The sequence below is a fragment of the Papaver somniferum genome, chromosome 1 (genome assembly GCF_003573695.1).
Source record: "Papaver somniferum cultivar HN1 chromosome 1, ASM357369v1, whole genome shotgun sequence".
Classification (NCBI taxonomy): domain Eukaryota; kingdom Viridiplantae; phylum Streptophyta; class Magnoliopsida; order Ranunculales; family Papaveraceae; genus Papaver; species Papaver somniferum.
In genome coordinates this window covers 226,697,004-226,710,274 of record NC_039358.1, presented here as the reverse complement: position 1 = coordinate 226,710,274, position 13,271 = coordinate 226,697,004, and positions in this window count along the sequence as shown.

Here is a 13,271-nt window from a genome sequence, read left to right as displayed (position 1 = left end):
GTTCTTCAATCTTGACAAACCCTACCATGGAATAAAAAAAAACATTAGATTCAGATAAACAACAAAGTGAACAAACCATAAAATGGAAAGGACATATAAAAGGAACCTAAATAATCAAAACAATTTCATAGTTGGATATACCTTCTTAGTTCTTCTTAAACCAACTCTGAGTCTCTGACCAGTTCTTCTTCAAGCTCCAATGAACTGAACTTCAGTTCTTCAATCTTGACAAACCCTAACATGGAAAAATAAAATAAAGGGTATTAGATTCAGATTCAGTTCTTCAATCTTGACAAACCCTAAACACATAAACATTCAAGAATCCTTTGAATCTACTGATTAAACTCTTCATTACTGAGTTCTAACATAGTAACATCATACCAATTCATTCCAAACTGAAATTAAAAAACAACACCCTAAACAGATAAACCCTAAATTGAAAATTACTGAGTTCCTAATCTTACCTTCCGTTATTGGTTTGCTTCTGGTGAAGCCGATGATCCACAAAGAGAATCTGAGACTGAGAGAAGAAAAAAGAATGGAGTTGGAGACTTGGATGGAGATGAGTCTGTCTGAGAAGGAGAGAAGACTCAGAAGAGGGAGAGGCCGCAGAAGAGAAGAGAAGGAGATTGCGATTAGGTATTTAGGTTAGGTTAAGTTAGGTCTTTTATACATAAATTCAACGGCTCTGATAATCCATCCTAGGTTAGATCTAAGGGTCAGGATCCTACGTTAGTATTGGGCGGGTGGGTGGGTCGGTTCGGGTGACGGAAGTTTCTACCCGCAACCGACCCAAAATAGGTGGGTTCTGGCGTGCCTCACCCATAGTTGACCCATGCCTCGGCGGGTTGGGTCGGGTGCGGGTATTTTTGGTCGGGTACGGGTTGGGTCGGCGGGTTGGGTCGGGTATGTGCAGCCCTAGTACTGATGCTTCAACAGAATTTAACATTTTACCGGAACTATTTACTTTTTCTTTCGATTTTTCACCAGGTCTACCTTTCACTTGCGATATATGTGGATCAGCAATAAACGGATGACTTGATTTCTCAACTTCAGTATCTTCTTGAATTTTAGAGCTTGAAACTGGAGTCGTTTTATCAACTTCAACTGTCTTATTATGTTCATCTCTGATAAGCGCAAAGATATTTTCAATGCCTTGAATTGCCATTCTATACAGTGTATCTGACTTTGAAGCAAAACATGACAGCTGAGTTGATCTTCGACAAAGATGATTAAGTCTAAATGAATCTGAGTTCTCATAATTATCAAAGAGTAATGTTTCATCCATAATCCTGAATGAATTGGAACCTTTCAACCATCTCTTCATAATAAAATGTGGTGGTATTTCATCTACCTCTAGCTTCATAAGAACTTTAAGCACATGTTTGCAAGGTAAACCTTTAAATTCAAAATATTGACATTCACAATACCCCTCATACGTGCCTGGCTTCATCTTTACTGTGAACTGTTGCGGGTGACCAATCTTAGATGTTACTAAATAAGTATTAAATTCATCCCCTCTTTCTATCTCATCAGACTTGAAACGATGTGCGTCTAATAGTTGCTCACGAAACTTGTTATAAATATTGCGAGTGTATATTGTAGCACCATGCTTAAGTATCAAATTTCTGCTATCAATATTCGGGATTTTATGCTCTGATATAAGATCTCACTATCTTCTTTATCAACAATTTCTTTCACAGCTTGGTCATACGGAACCGCAAATTCTTTGAGACTGGTTTTCAATGAGACAAATGATTTGAAAAAGGCATTTACCCCTTCACTGCGACCCGTTGTATTCATACCCGCATAAAATGTATTTCTATGGTAGACAGGTACCCAAGATTCTCGAATCTCATATAAATCAGTTAACCATTCATTGTTGCTCAAATCAAACTCTATAATCATCTTTTTCCACCTTTCTTCAAACTCTTGTATCTTATAAGTATGATGAATACATTCTTTCATATCTCCCTTGAACTTTGACTTCTTAAAATAAATTTGTGATAATTTCTGAGGGAATTTTTTCTTAATGTGCCAAAGGCATAAACGATGGCGCGCATTTGGGAAAACTTTCTTTATAACACCAGCCATTGCAGCATCTTGGTCCGTTATGATAGCCGATGGATGTTTCTCCCCCATAGCTTCAAGCCATATGCTAAACAACCATGAAAATGTAACTTCAGTCTCATCTTGTAAAAGAGCACACCCAAATTGGATAGTTTGATAATGATGATTTACTCTAGTAAATGGTGCGAATGGCATTTCATATTTATTGGCTCTATATGTAGTGTCGAAGAAAACTACCTCGCCAAATTGTTTGTATGATAAACGTGATCGTGCATCCATCCAGAAAAAATTTACCGCTCTGCCATGTTGTCAACTTGAACTCTATAAAAGAACTGAGGATTTTCACTTTGTTTCTTGTGTAAATAATCAATGACAGATTGGGCATCACCAAATTCTAAATTTTTGTGCCTAACATTGCGTACATGATTCCAACAATCTCTTTTATTAAATCCAATATTTTGTCCATCAAGGATTACATGAACCTTTCCAACTTCAAGGTTCTCTCTATGAAATTTTTCTGTCATATCCTTTACATTTTCTGGCATGCATTTATTGGACCGCATACGCATTCTTTTTCGTGGCGACACAAATTTGTGATTGTGTTCATCTGAAAATTCCATCACCTTCCACATCCTATTGTCTTCGTTAAGAAGGATTTGCATCTTTGTCGTGCACCCAAATTGTATAATATTGCAATTTCTGCTTTTTTTTATCTACCCCTTTTAATTGTCATTTTTTACTTTGTTTCCCTCCCGAGAACATACCATATAAGCAGCTGTCACTTCCCCAACGCCTCTCCGAGTTCTATTTGTTGATCGAACACGAATTGTAAAATCATTGCGCCGTCCATATTCAGTATAATACTCCTTGGCTTCTTCATAATTGTTAAATTGCATCCCTTCATACGGTGCTTCTAGATTATTGTTTTTCTTAGTTGGAGTCGTAGTATCATGATTGGATAAATCATCCATCGCTGCTGGAATCACGAAGATATTATCAGGATACTTCTTATACCGTAAACTGAAATAACTAAAATTCTGCTAAAAACTCTTGTGCATAGTTAATCTTTAGAATTCAGTCCATATCAGCACATTGATTAGTACAGTAGTGGTGAAGGTAATACATGATAGTGTCATAATATCTCATTCTATAACAACAACAGTATTAGAGGTGATAGTAGAAAGAAAGTACCTCCGTTTTCGTAAAATGTGGATTACGGAATAATTATGCAGTAACCATTATTTACCTTTATATAAGGAAGTTGAAGTGATGACCATATGTTTCTTTGATCGCATATGATCTTAAGAATCAACGAGGAGGAGGAGCAAGCAAAAAAGAAGAAAGACCTAGAAAAGAGAAAAAAAAAACTAATTGAGATCGTGTATTTTTCTTCGTGGAGGAAATATAGGTAAATCTTTTCTCTAATTTTATTTTTAAGGAAAAAATGACATATTTGTCTCGGCTAACTGAACCGAACAAACAAAAGAAGCCGTTATGTCGCCACGTCATGGAAATTATGGGCCATCAGATTGTTTTCATCTAACGGTATAGGAGATTTGTTAAAGGGGTTTGTCAAACCCCTTTATTAAAAGATCCCGATCCTTATTTAAGCAGCCACGTGAATCATTTACATTTGAACCTAAAAAGTAAAAACCTCTAATACAAGCATTTAACACATTACATTAAAAAATCAACTAACAAAGTTTTGATTCTATAATGATGACATTGAAAAAAAAACTTACCACACTACTTTGTGTAGTCTCCCACCTTATTCTTTTGAGATATCATATATATTACGAAAGCATCATAAGATAATTAAGAGATAACGACCAGCTAGGTTTCCCCGCTTTATATTAGTTTGAAATAGAAAAAGGCAATGCCATGCCATGTCGAAGTTGCTTTGTTGGTGCAACCGAACAGACAGTAATATACGATCCCCAAATGATTTGGTATAATAAATCACGGATGGTAGTGGAATACGACTCCTCTTTTGACCATTTTCTAGATTCCTTAGAAAAATGAAAGACGTTATCTGTGGAAGGAAATAGTATCATTGAGGGTCGGTAGACTCTCTTCATTTTGCTTGTATATATATCGGTGTGTTCTTAGGTACCTGCTCTATATATATCTCCCATATATATTTTTTTCCTTGCATGTTTAGAATGGATTGTTTTCGTTCTATGTTTGGATTTCCCGAGAAAACTACGATAGATAGTACTGAGCCTCATTCTAAATTGTATGAAGCGATAGAATTATCAGGGGATATTGATTCCCTGAAACAACTACTAGCGCTAACAGCTCCTAAATTGGATGAGGTCGACGTTGACAACCATCTTCTCCGCCAAACCCATTTCAACAACAATTCCCTACACATTGCCGTGCAGTTGTCAAAATCAGTAACCTTAGTGGAAGAAATATTGAATCAATGCGGTTCATCAAAGTCACTAGTGATGTTAATGCAACAAAACATGAATGGGGATACTCCCTTACATGTAGCAGCAAGGTTAAGGTCAAAGGAAATAATTTCAGTATTTATTGATCATGCCAGCCGAGATTCTGAAGCGACTGGAAATCAAAGGGAAGATGAAGATGTCGAAAGAGGGATACCATCGAAAGGGTTGCAACTTGTGAGAATTGCAAACAACAAGAATAATACAGCGCTTCACGAGGCGCTGCAATATCAAACCTTATCAGGGATACCACAGTTGTTAACAAATGCGGACCCAAGTTTTGAATATTTTGCCAACGATTTGGGCGAGACCCCACTTTACTTGGCTGTCGAGCACGGAACTCTTGATCTTGTGGAAGATTTACTCGAGATTTGTCCATCTCAAAGTTATGGAGCCCCAGCTGGACGTACAGCGTTGCATGCACTGGCACTGCAACGCTACTCCTTTCAAGGTAATATGCGCTTTATATTTTTAAGTGCCCATCTAATATAATATTTTCACTATGTGCTCTCCGATTTATATTTTTTGAATTTTGAATTTCCCCCCTCAGGTGAAGTCCGGCATGTCACATATTATAATTTTTCATCCGATAAAATTTCAAAGTTTAGATGGTCACATGTCAGTCCGATCCACCGACAGAAACTGTAGTTTAGTTTGGTCCTTATTAATCGAAAGACTAAAACAACCCTTTTTATCTTCTCTAAATATCTAATGTTACTCCCTTATCGTCTATGTATAATTTTCACTTCTGGATCTATTTTCTCCTCAACTAATCTCCATTCTGTTACTTTCTGGAAATTTGTCTTTTCTTGTTTATGAACAAACCCGTAACATCTTCATTTTAGAAGGAATAAAAAACGGAAAATGAATCATTTGTCCAAATATTTTTAAATCACGGTTCAAATGGACGAGTAAAAAATAGTTTGGGTGAAATGGCAAAAAAAAAAAAAAATGAAACTGGTTTCATCCTAGCTTAAATTTAAAAAATAGCAAGGATGAAACTGGATACATCCTGTGTAAATTAAAAATAAGAAAAAATATTTGAAAATGGGCACGATGAAACTGATTACATCCTGCCTATTTTTACATTTTTGTCCATTTAAACATATCAAAATCTAACTGTCCATTTCACCCAGGAATGGTTGATTTTGGTCTTTTTAACCAATTTTGTGAATAAAAAAGTAAATAAAAACTCAATAATTTCACTATGTGTAGATATTGATTTAAAATACTCGCCATCTAAAATACTCTATCAATTGCTTGTTAATTAATTTACCAATGAAATGAGCTTGTAGTGTTAGCTGGTTTGTAGAATGAACTCGTAAATGATAGTTCGTAATAGTAGGTCATTAGCGTAGTTCATTTAATCATTTCATTTGTAGAATGAACTGGTAGATAGTAGTTCATTTTCTATCACTTTAGTAAGTAGAATAAACTCGTTTGTAAAATGAATTCAAATAGTAGTTCAATTTGTAGAATGAATTCATGGATGGTAGTTCATTTTCTTTCAGTTCATTTTATAAAATGAACTTGTTGATGGCGGTTTATTTTCTAGCAGTTTAATTTTTATGAAGAACTCATATGGTAATTAATTTTGTATAATAAATTGCAACGACAGTTAGTTCATTACGTAAAATGAACTAGCATAGTTAGTTCATCATTACCATGGTAGTTCATTGTAGCAGTTTGATTTTTAGAATGTGATGATAGTCCATTCCACCAGTTCATTTTGAAAAATGAACCATATATTGATAATTCATTTTTATCTAAATAATAACACAAAAATTAAAAGTCTTGAAATATGCTATCAATAGTATTGGTTTGAAAGATTTCGTCCAGAGCTTTTGGAATATATAAAATTTGCTAAATTTTGATTTATAATTTCAAAGGTGTTTAAATTTTAATTTCTATTTTCTAATTTTTATAAAGAAAGGGAATTCCAGAGAATATGTAAAAGACGATGACGTCAATCTGGACCAAACCGAGAAAACCTTTTTCAGGAAGGACCCCGGAACACTTGAAACAAGTCAACATGACCAAACTGAGCTATAATATCTCATATTATTTAAGATTAGACGATAGTTTATACATTTTTTTTATTAGCTTATTATATACTACCTTCGTCCCCTTCGACTCTATCCAGATTGCAGACTAAGGTTTGGGAATTTTCATAAGTCTCATTTTACTCGAAGGTTCTGGTACCTTTTCACAAAACTTCTTCATTTGATCCTACATTTAAAATCATATCACTTCATACGAAACAGGAGAGGGTTCAACTTTCCATAAAATAATTTCGTTCTCCACCACAAGTTTTCTTCACAACTAGTCACAAGTGACAAATAAAACTAAGAAATTTGTATACAAATCAGCATATTATTTAGAAACGAAGATGTATTTGGTTATATTCTTGATTTTTGAATTAACGAAGTGGATAAATTATTTGTAACAGGGGCATTCTCAAAATCAGTTCTATGGAGACATTTACTGAAAGTAGTGGATAAAAATGGGCGCACTGCCCTTCATTATGCAGTACATTCCCTTAACATTGACTGCTGATGCGGTAATGGAAGTCGATCCATCTATTTGTTATATGTCCGATAAAGATGGCATGACAGCTCTCCATCACGCTGCAGCAGACGAAACTTTTTATAGGAGTACGGTGAAAATAATGAAAACAATGCTTGGACATTGCCCTGATTGCTGGGAAGTGCTAGACAATGAGGGAAGAAATTTTCTTCATGTTGCAGCTCACAATAATAATTCCCATGTACTCAAATATGTTCTAAACGAGATTAGCTCAGATTTGATGGTGGACACAATGTTAGGAATGAAAGATAAAAAAGGACAAATACCTTATGATATAGGCGAGACGTTCTTTCGAATTATCGTATCTAACCCAAGACTGTCACTGCAGTGGAGAAACTGGTACGGGCTTAGCTTGAACTCGTACGAGACTTATCTTAACAAACAGGTACGGATGTCTCTTTTCCCAACACTCTCAAAAAAAAGGTTCATATTAGTATGTGACCAGGTCCTCACCTCATGCATTAAACAACAAACGAGCAATGATAAACCTTACTTATGTCAAGCTCTACACCTGCCACTTACCCCCAAGATGACCGTGTTTCTTTATACTGGGTTTTAGAATCAATCCCCCAATGTACTAGGCATCCTACTTTCTAAGGGTGCGCAAATTTGGATTCATCTAATAATTTGCTAGTTTGTGCATGCTAACCAATAGACGGTCTAAGAGCATCCACAGTGGGCGAATATAACCAAAAATTTGGGATGAGATCGTAACACAGTGGGATGGAGTAAAGATCAAATCCCAACCAAAGATCAAATTTCAGACCAAATATGGTCGCGACCAAATCCCAAATTGTAATATAGTCGGGCGTAAATTTAAAGTACGCTTATTACTGGGCGTAAATTTAAAGTACGCTTGTTAACGGGCGTAAACCAAATTTACGTATGTTGGTGGGGCGGAATTTAAATTTACGTTTGTTGCGGGCGTAACATAAATTTACGCCTGATGAGACGGACAGCAGAATTCCGCGCGTTGCCAGGCGGACACCAAAATTCCGCCTCTCTGGGGCGGACACCAAAATTCCGCCCCTCTCAAACGGACTTTTTTTTTACGCCCAGTAACTGTTATCAGAAAAATTATGAAACATGAAATGAAAATTTTCGAACGTTAGAATGATAAATTTTTCGAACGTTGGCGTTGGAGATTGCGTAGCAGATTTTTGACCGTTGGTAAGATATTTATATCTTTCGAACGTTTGAAATTGAATGTTAATAACGGGTTTATTTTATACCTATATATACCAGATGAATTCCTTTAACATTTTCATATCATTCGTTGTATTCGGCAAGAAAAAAATAGTATCAGGAAGAAAAAATAGTTTTCCATATTTCAAATCATTTTGAAAATTTTCATCGAATCGTTTTTAATGTCACCACCACGAATAGCAAGAGGTCCAAATTTTACGACAATCGAAGACGTCACGATGTGTAAAATTCATTTATCAATATCTCAAGATCCCGGCGTTGGAGCCGATCAATCAGAGATTGCGTTGTGGACTCGTATCAAGGATGATATTGAAGCTCATTTACCGGATAAACCAGAGCGGTCTTGGAGTTCCTGGCAAAAACGATTTCAGGGAATAAGTAAAGAAGTTGCGTTGTTTTCGGCAAAACAGGCGGAAGTGGAAGGTGAATATCATACGGGATGGGGTCCGGAAATGACCGTGAGTATTCTCTCTGTTTTGAAACAATTATTTTCTAATATTGAGATGCCCATGAACCTAATTGTTTTTAAAAACATTAACAGCTCGAAGAAGTAAACAAACGGTTTAAGGAATGCAATCATGGAAGAAAATTTAGGCACGAAGAGTGCTACCCAATTGTCATAGAAAATATAAAATATAATCGTCGATCGACTTTTGTTTTTGATACGACGCACGATTTGGATAGTAGCGTGAATACCGAGGAAGATGGCACTCAAGTCGAGTCCGGTAACGACACAGATAAAGGAGACATAGAGAATACATACCTTCGTCAGATGGGAAAAAAAGCAGCTAAACGACTGAAGAAAACCGGGCGAGAGAAATCCAACAGCCAAGAGGAATTGATGGGAATAATTATTACACAGCAAGAAAATTTCAATTCTCATTACCGGGAACAATCAAGATTCAAGATGGAACAAAAAAAGGCCGAGTTTGCACAAAAACAAGCTGAGCATGCGGCTAAAATAGCCAAGGAGGTCGCAGACGATGAATTTCGCATCATGATGATGGATCTTTCCAAATTGGATCATGTACAAAAGGAGTACTTCGAACTTCGAAAGGCTTTAATAGTACGGGACAAAAGGAGCCAATTATAATCGTCAAAACGGGATAGTTCGAACCTTAAGTATTAAGTCTAATAATAAGTGATAATAGTTTTAGTAGTTTATTTACGTTTTAATATGTATTAATTTTGTCATTAGTCGTATTATTATGTAATATTTGGGATTTAATTTTATCTTCATTTAATTTAATCAACTTTAACTTATTTTGTAACATCTTACTTTAATTTACCAAGTGATGAGTATATGAAATAGAGTTAATACATTTCAATAAAATTATTCGTTAAAATAAAATCACATAATTTTTTCATATGGGAAACAACATTTAATTCCAATATTTTGTCCTCGTCTCCAACCTTTTAATTCCCATATTCTGCCCATATATGTTCGATTAAGTCATCGCGCAAGCGAATATGCCTATCTTTGCTGCGCATATGACGTCGGCGTTGCTCAGCTCTAATTTGGGAAAACTCCTCACTGTTGCCTCTTAATATATTAACCGGTGTCGGGTTGCTACGATGATCATAAACATGTGGCCATTCACCGGGTAGACGCTCATCCTCGACTATCATATTATGTAAGATAATACACGTTTTCATGATATAGGCAAGCACATCTGGATTCCACATTCTAGCAGGTTGTTTGATGATTCCAAACTGTTGTTGAAGTACACCAAATCCCCGCTCTACGTCTTTTCTTGCACCCTCTTGCATCGCTGAAAATATCTCTTTTTTCCTACCAAGCGGATGTTTAAACGCCATAATAATAGTAGCAATTTCTGGATATATTCCATCACCTAGATAATACGGCATGTCATAAGAATGACCGTTTACCACATAGTTCACCGGTGGTGCTTTTCCCGTGACCAGACTTCGAAAAACATATGAACGGTTCATCACATTAATATCGTTGTTAGAGCCTGGCATACCAAAAAATGCATGCCAAAACCATAGATCATACGACACCACCGCCTCCAACACGATACTTTCGCTCCCTTTATACGCGGTGTAAGCCCCTGATTCGGCAGATGGACATTTATCCCATTTCCAATGCATGCAATCTAGGCTACCTATCATCCCTGGAAATCCTCTATCTTTGTTTTGGTTGAGCAACAACTCAACATCACCAGCCGTAGGTTCACGCAAATATTCTTTCCCATACACATTGACAATCGACTTGCAGAACCTCCGAGTTGCTTCCAACACCGTGGTTTCGCCTATGCGTAAGTACTCGTCTATTGCATCTGCCGCACATCCATAAGCTAACATTCGCACCGCTGCAGTTACTTTTTGATGAGGGTTTAATCCTAAAACTCCACACGCATCGGGCCTTTGCACAAAATATCTGTCTTCGGCTGTAACACCTTCCACTATTCTGTTAAACAATTGTCGACGCATCCTGAATCTTCTGCGAAAAACATTAGGTGGTTGGTTTGGATACGGAGAAAAATAGTCGTTCCACAGAAGTTCAGCACCAGTCTCACGATCTCTTGGTATTTTGATACGAGTTTGAGGCCATTTAGAATTGGTAACAAGGACTCCCATACTAACGGCCATGTTATTTTGCATAATTGCTATTGAATCATCATCCGAGGAATAAAAACTACTATTAGAAGAAGAAGAAGAAGATGAAACAGAAGAACAATAGTGAGCGGTATTCTCATATGCTTCCATATTCTATCCGAATCAGAATAAGTGTGTGATTGTAAAAAGAGGTGTGTTGGTATTTATAGAGTGAGTGACGGAGATCACATGCTTCCATTTTCCATCAGGATTAATAAATAAAATAACATAAAGTATTTGACAAATTTTGTAAACTGTTTGTCAGTGAGGTGTTTGTCGTATTGAAATGACTAGTCGGTGAAATTTGATAAAGTATTCAAATACTACTCGCTGAAATTTGATAGAAATTTGATAAAGTATTGAAATGACTACTCGCTGAAATTTGATTATTGAAATGACTACTCGCTGAAATTTGATAAAGGATTCAAATAACCACTCGCTGAAATTTGATAGAAATTTGATTGAGTATTGAAATGACTACTCGCTGACTACACATAACAAAGATAAATAACATAATAAATGTCTAGTATGACTACACATAACAAAGATAAATAACATAATAAATTCAAAGCTAAACCATATAAATAGTCATCACAGGCTAAACATTTCCCGTATCCGGAGGCGCCGATCGCGGTGGGATAAAAGCCGTTCTCGGAATGGGCCTGACCGAGGACGTTGAAGATGATCCTTGACTCATAGAACTCCACACTTGTGGTGGCAATGTGGGGGAAAAGGCGCCGAATCCAATGGAAGGTTGGATGGTGTGTGGCGTTCGGAAAAGAGACAGTTGATACTCCAATTCCGTGATCTTATTATTCTGGTTTCCTATAAGTTCATCTTTCGCTAATAGACACTCCATCCTATCTTTCGTTTCTCGTAATGTAAAATCTCGAAATTGTTTAGTAAAATCAGCATATTCTTGGAATAATGCATAACTATCGCCCTGTCATGAAAAAATGAGATAGATGAGATTTTTTTTTTTTTGGAATTAGCAATGTAAAGTTGAACGAACACTTACGGGCGATAATTGTTGTTGCGGTGGAATAAGAACATGTTCATCTGGTTTTCCAAGTTCGGTAGAATAGAAGTCACCGCTGTACCCAAATGTTTGGACCTCCCAATCAGGATGTGTCACATATTTTCTGAAATTAGTAACCTTTTTCCAATACTCTAAATATACTTCATACTGCACAACTTGCACCACCTCGGTTGCATCAACAAAACCGTCCGCTAGCAGGAGTTTTGCTTGGTCATCACCCAAATGCCCAATAATTACATGTAGTTTCATGGGAACAGCAAACGAGGGATGGTTTTGCCTCCAACATCTTTCTCCTAAATAAACATTATGCTGTATAACCAAAAAGGGAATATAATTGTAGTGAGTACGTTATTAATTAGATAAATAACGAAAAATAAAAAACTATGTTATTGACGATTAATATTAATGATATAATATAAAAAATCATGTCTAACTCACAACGCCATTCCAAGAAAATATCCATCTCGAGTCCGACAGCTTCCTAGCAGACTTTCCCATCTCAGAACTGAGGACGTCGGTGTATGATTCCCATGGGTGCCATGTCACTTGGTCAATCGTCAGCTGATTCAGTAAAATCCTACAACGAATAATATCATTCTGACACCTCCTTCCATTCCATCTGGAAATTACAGGCCATTTCTGTTCATTACCGGTCATTGAGATGTCTGGTCGACATATGCCTAGGTATTCATACCCCCAAAACTAGTCCATAAAATTAATGAATCAAATTAATATATCCAAGGAAATAAACTTAAATGAAAATATACTTTACGTTGAAAATTAAAATAAAATCGATTACCAAAATACCTCTAATATTTGGAAGGGCCCGCTTAGTGCCTTCTGTTGTTTCCTACAAGCTTGTCGGAGACCTGCATACAATCTCGAAAAGGCACTACCGCCCCAGTCAAGGTCTTGTATTTTATCAATTTCTTCGAAAGCAGCTAACCATCCAGCATCAATATAGTTCTTTGCATTAGGAAAGAAAAATTGACCCAAAACATACATAAAAAAGGCAATTGCTATTCTATGGGCGAGGAGAGAATCTTCATTAGCCGCCACCAACTTATCTTCTTTGAAGTATGAGCTTAAATATGTAATTGTAATTGAGTTTGATATCCACGACGCGCCTCTTGTTCCCTGTGTGATATCCGGAAAAATCTTCTCACGGACATAGTCAAATTGGTATAGGCTCGAATCATACGGAACTACATAACCATCACCGATACTCAGTCCAGTTAACATGACCCAATCTAATGGCGTGAACCCCATCTCACCAAATGGAAAATGGAACGTGTTGGTTG